Source organism: Zalophus californianus, chromosome 1 (assembly GCF_009762305.2).
Source record: "Zalophus californianus isolate mZalCal1 chromosome 1, mZalCal1.pri.v2, whole genome shotgun sequence".
Classification (NCBI taxonomy): Eukaryota; Metazoa; Chordata; class Mammalia; order Carnivora; family Otariidae; genus Zalophus; species Zalophus californianus.
In genome coordinates, this window is record NC_045595.1 from 197,350,402 (window position 1) to 197,356,901 (window position 6,500).

At 46.3% G+C, this 6,500-nt stretch overlaps 1 pseudogene; it reads left to right on the top strand.

The window, feature by feature from the left end:
• The first annotated feature begins 1,175 nt into the window (after positions 1-1,175).
• On the top strand, positions 1,176-5,805 carry LOC113915846 (annotated as a pseudogene).
• Positions 5,806-6,500: the final 695 nt, after the last annotated feature.

Sequence of the window (6,500 nt, forward strand, 5' to 3'; positions counted from 1 at the left end):
CCTATTTTAATTAGCCATTTCCCTACTTTGAACACTTTCCCTGCTTCCATCTTTTAAAATCACAAAAACACAGCAAAATGATGTGTTTTTTTTTTCAATTTTACTTTATTATGTTATGTTAGTCACTATACATCATTAGTTTTTGATGTAGTGTTCCATGATTCATTGTTTGCGTATAACACCCAGTGCTCCACGCAGTACGTGCCCTCTTTAATACCCATCACCAGGCTAACCCATCCCCCCACCCCCTCCCCTCTAGAACCCTCAGTTTGTCTCTCAGAGTCCATAGTCTCTCATGGTTCGTCTCCCCCTCCGATTTCCGCCCCCCTTCATTCTTCCCTTCCTGCTATCTTCTTCCTTTTTTTTTTTTTTTTAACATATCATGTATTATTTGTTTCAGAGGTACAGGTCTGTGATTCATCAGTCTTACACAATTCACAGTTCTCTCCATAGCACATACCCTCCCCAATGTCCATCACCCAGCCACCCCATCCCTCCCACCCCCCACCACTCCAGCAACCCTCAGTTTGTTTCCTGAGATTAAGAATTCCTCATATCAGTGAGATCATATGATACTTGTCTTTCTCTGATTGACTTATTTTGCTTAGCATAATACCCTCTAGTTCCATCCATGTCATTGCAAATGGCTAGATTTTGGGGTTTTTTGATGGCTGCATAATATTCCATTGTATATATATATATCTATACCACATTTTCTTTATCCATTCATCTGTAGATGGACATCTTGGCTCTTTCCATAGTTTGGCTATTGTGGACATCAGCAAAGTGATGTTAATTGTAATCTAACACTGCACATTTCTTTGGAGAGGTAGACTCTGTCATTGCAATTAACAGCACTTGAGTGGGTCCAGTAAGCTTGGTTGACGAGAGCACAGAGCTGAAGATATAAAGGTGTTAGTTAGCTCTAACAAGGAGAAAACTGTCTCCCCTGTGGCAAGATTAGAACTCTTGATTCACTCAACAGGTTACAACCCATGCATGTCATTGGGTCCCCAGGTGGAGGTGTACCCATCCATCATTGCTACAGCGGAAAACTCAAATGTATTGGTTGGCATCTCTCTGCCAACATGAAATTCATTTTCCTACAGAGAACATTTTTTACGGTAAAATCTGAAAATGGCTCAAACTTCATTCAGGCATCAGTCTTGTAGGAGATGCCTCTTTTGGATCCGCCCTTCCCCATAGAAGTGTTCAAAGAATCATCTACAAGCTCAGTGTCTGAAGTGAATCACCGGTAGCACTTTCCTTCAGGGAGCTTAGATTGGTTTGAAATTACATACTCACTAGTGAGATTATGTGATTACCATTTTAAACTCCCTCTGCTTCAGTTTTGTCATCTTTAAAATGGAGATAATAGTACCTATTTGATAGAATTAATTAGTTAATATAAGAAAATGCTTAGAGCCAGCCTCAAACTGGCAAACACCATATAAATGTTGGCTGTGACTGCTTCTTTAGGGCTGTTAGCAGGGAGCATATCATTTTTGTGCACCAGTATATCTCTGGTGCCAAATTACGGTGCCTGGCAAATAGTGGTGCTCAATAAATGTTTGAGAGTAACTTAATAGCAACTGAATGAATGCATGGAGCGATTGACAACAGGCTCGCATCTTGCCTTCTTGCCTTGCTTAGTTCTTGTTTCCCCAGACTCTGTAATTTAGGAATTAGGAGCCACTGGATGCTTGTGTTCATAACCCAAACACAAGAAGAGCTCAGCACATTCTAGAGGGAGACAGCAAAGTCTTGTAACAACCAAAGCTTAGATGATGGAAGTTTATTTCCACATTAGCTGTTTTCATCTATGAAAAGTGCTTAGAACATTATTTTTGGAGTGTTAGACATTGAAAAGTTTGACTGTGAATCCATAATTTTTCCAGTTATGCTCTTCAAAATTTCCTTTACTCTAGCAACCGAAGAATAAAAATAAAACCAGAAATATATCAATATGTGCATAGGAAACTCTCCACATTTGGGAAGTCTCCAGTCAAGAATTCAATTAATTTGCAACAATAACTTATGATTCCATTCGCAATGTTCCCTTTCTGATTCTCCTAAATTGCACGCATACTTGCAAGGTGAGGAAGGAGAGGTTGGTAGAATTGAGCTTACACCCTGATCAATAGTCCTAGTTCTGCTGGTTGGGATGCAAACACTAGGTCCAAAAGCCCAGCACGTACAACCTGGTGCTGTTACTTGGTGTGTTTTTCCAGAGTAGCAATAGTAGGCATTAGGTTCCACAACCAGCCCAAGGAATCCCATTAATCTATCGATGAAGGGTAATTCAGTTGAAATAGTACTAGATGATCCAGCCACCATTTGTAAGGATCTTTATATGGGATATTTTTAGACTCACCACTTAGGGAGCCAGAAATACATCTTTCTTAAAAGTGAAATTAGGGACCACACTTCTCTCCACCCTCCACTTGCTGTCTTTGAAAGTAATGATGCTTCCAGCCTCTTCCTTAGCAGGAAGTAGCTCCTCTTGAGAATGAGAATGAGAATCAGGGGGAAACAAGGAGTCTTGAAGGCAAAAACCATCTGCAGGGTAACCTCTGAACTTACCTGGCTTTTTTTGAGGCTCCTGGGGCTTAACCTATGGCATGCTGCAAACTCTGCTGTTATAATCCATATTTCCAGCTAGATCATGAGCTTCTTATTATGCAATGAGTTCCTAGAAGATTGATCCTTGATAAAGCCTTTATTATGACAGCCTAACTGATGTGGGAAACAAAGGCAGAAGAAAAATCATTAAATTTCCTTACCATCTATAGCCCATTGACCAGCCTTGAAACTGGCAGAGTGACATTCTTCTCAGGGACTCAGCAGCTGCCTCCTCGCTGTTAATACTTTGCTAAGGGCAAAAGGCAATCTTAGCCTGACCCCCAGGACGCTGTAAGTCTACTTTAACATACAAAAATTCCTTTGGAAACTTCCTTTATCTCTACTCCCCAAGATATGTGTTGGCAAACATCCCCCAAGCTGATATATACATCTGAAGGGTCTCATGCCTGAGGGTTTACTAAACAATAATAAATGACCTTTCCCAACAAGAGCTAGCCCCCTCAGGATCCTGGAAACCTTGTTTCCAGAATACCTGGGAGGCTTACACTATCCCTAACCCCCTTCCAACTTGGAAGTCTCTAATGGGCCCCTCCTCACGTCCCCGTCGCAGCTCTTTCTGCCCACGGGTCCTGTCCCCGTGCCTTAATAAAACCACCTTTTTGCACCAAAGACGTCTCAAGAACGCTTTCTTGGCCATCAGCTTCGAACCCTAACGTCTTTCCTACATCAGTTCACCCAGGCTAACACAGTGAAACATGGCCAGTATATCTTCCTATAAGATTTATTGCTTGTTGTCTTTCCTTACAGGATCTGGATGGAAATAGATGCCCTATTTTAACTGTTCGCAATGAAATTCACAACATGCATCAAAAAATCTGAGTTCTTACTTGAGTGACAGGAGAGGTAGGGGAGAAACTATCAAATTATACAGTTCTCCTTGAAACAGATAAGAAATGGTTAGAAACTGGAGGGAGTTCATTTCAACAATTATACAGCCTCTAGTATGTGTCAGACAATGTAGTTATAATGTAGGAAAAATGTTAGGGTTCGAAGCCAACGGCCAAGAACAAATTCTTGAGACATCTTTGGTGCAAAAAGGTGGTTTTATTAAAGCCCGGGGACAGGACCTGTGGCCAGAAAGAGGTGCACTGGGGACGTGAGGAGGGGCCCATTATAGACTTCCAAGTTGGAAAGGGGTTAGGGATAGTGTAAGCCTCCCAGGTATTCTGGAAACGAGGTTTCCAGGATCCTGAGGGGGCTCGCTATTGCTGGGAAAGGTCATTTATTATTGTTTAGCAAACCCTCAAGCATGAGACCCTTCAGATGTATATTGGCGAGTCAGATGCTTGGGAGATGTTTGCCAACACATATCTTGGGGAGTAGGGATAAAGGAAGTTTCCAAAGGAATTTTTGTATGTTAAAGTAGACTCACAGGGTCCTGGGGGTCAGGCTAAGATTGCCTTTTGCCCTTAGCAAAGTATTAACAGCGAGGAGGCAGCCGCTGAGTCCCTGAGAAGAATGTCACTCTGCCAGTTTCAAGGCTGGTCAATGGGCTATAGATGGTAAGGAAATTTAATGATTTTTCTTCTGCCTTTCTTTCCCACATCATGAACCTTGGCCTCATAAGGGGAGGCCCAGGCAAACTAACCAAGAGAGATTCCCCAGCCTGTGGTTGATTGTACCATAGACCAACCAGTCAGGTGATTCCCACTGGTGGACATCTGTTGGGTTTCCAGTACCTTAACATCAAGCTGTGCACTTTCTCCCTTGTTCATCTGATATTCTTCTGTCTTTTCAGTTCCTACCCCAACTCTTACCTCTTTGTTGGAGCTATCATGACAGGAACTCAGTTTCTTGGAGAACAAAACGCCTTGACCAAGACAATGGCGTTAGGTCTTTAAGGACAAGAGAAACCTATCTTCTGCTTTTCGGAGGAAAACCCCACAAGCCTTTACAGGAACTGAGGAGGAGAGCAGGGCTCTGAGGTCTGTAGATACATTCATGAAATAAGATGTAGTGGGTCGGGGGGCCGGGGTGGGTCGGGGGGCGCTGGGCAGCCAGAGGGCAGAGAGGGCAGAGACCGGCTGCCCAGAGGGAGGATGGCGTGGGGGGTGGGAATGCTGGCTGTTAAAAGGGGAGGGGCTGGCCAGTAAAAGTGTGGAGGGGGCGAGGGGGACACAAGGGGACCGGAGAGAGCCCCTGGCTCTGATCCAAGTCACTGCCAGGCCTGGCGCGGGCTGGGGGAGGGGGGGTGCATGGGTGCTTCGGCCTCGCCGCGCCAGAGCCCGAACCCGAGGAGGCGCAGGGCCTGAGCCGACTGCCACCGGAGCTGCTCCTGGTGGCGCTGAGCCACGTGCCCCCGCGCGCGCTGATGGGGTGCTGCCGCCGGTGTGCCAGGGCTGACGTGCCCTGGTGGACCGCCCAGCCCTGTGGCTGCTCATCCTGGCCCGGGACCACGGTGCCCTGCTGCCGCTCGCCCCCAGCTGCCTGCCCCCCGCCCGCGACGGCAGGCCCTGTCTCCTGGGCCGCTTTAGCGAGCGCCGCCCCATCGGACGCCACCTCCTCCGCAACCCCTGCGGCCTTCCTGGCCTCCCGCAATGGATGGTGCGGCAGGGTGCGGACGTCTGGGCAGTGGAGGTAAACAGGTCAACTGTGCCCCGGGGCCCCCTCGCAGACCTGCTTCGTGTCTTCCTTCAGCTGGTGTCACAAAAAGCCGTGTTGGACCTGGAGGAGGAGGGTTTGTGGCCAGAGCTGCTAGATAGTGGCAAGACTGAGATTTCTGTCTCTGATTGGTGGGGAGCCCGACACAACAGTGGCTATATGTACCGACTCCTTGTCCAACTTCTAGATGCCAACCGGACTTCCCTGGATAAATTCCCTGCTATGCCGGTTCCCATCCAACAGTGGAACAACAATGTCTGCTTTCAGGTCACCCACGTGTTCTCCAACATCAAGATGGGCGTCCTCTTTGTGTCTTTCAAACACTGGGGCCAGGACACGCAGTTCTGGGCTGGTTGCTATGGAGCCCGTGTGACCAACTCCAGTGTGGTCCTGTGGGTCTGGTTCTCTTTGTCGAGGGCTGTCCTTGCACTACAACCTGACTGGTGCCTTCCAGGACTGGGGACTACTGGCCAGGACTTCTCACTAACCAAGGGCACGAGCTTCCCTGGCATCCTGGGTACTCCAGGATCCCTTCGAGGGTTCTGCGGGCCCCCCTCTTGAGGTTCTAGAAACTACTAGAAGAAAGTTCTTTTTTCAGAGCTACCTCCTGCTGTTATAGGGATATACCTCCCCCTGGAGGCCCTCTAATTCAGCCCCAGGCCCCTCTGCCGTGTCTCCTCTCCTTTCTGCTTTCAGGGGACTTTATCAGTTCCTTTAGAGAAGGCAGTTCATCTCTGAAGTAGAATCTCGTCCTTATGGCTGGGAAAATTCCAACTACCTTGGGTGGCAGACTTAACCCCCTGCCGCCCCACAGCTTCAAGGCTGGGACCAGGTCTCACAGCTGAAAGTCAACCAGCTCAAAAAATGTATGGAGATCCTCAAGGACCCCTGTGATTGTATGGTGTATAAAATTATTTTTTATTTTTAAATTTTCCACAAACATCGAGAGAATAATGTATCAGCAACAACTATCTGCCAATCATATGTAATAAATTTATTATTTTGCAAAAAAAAAAAAAAAGAAAAGATACGGTGGGGAGTACTGGGGAAAAGAAGTCCCAATTTGTGTAAATACTTCATAGTTTAACAACCAATTTACAAAATTCCTGTAAATTTAACAACAGATTCTTGCAAGCAAGTCATCATAACGCTTGGCTCTAGTGAACCACTGATGGAGTAGGGGTTGGGGAGGGAAAAAAAACAACTTCAAGGGTTTATTTCCCTTCACTCTCTTCTCTTCTCATTTTGATCGGAGT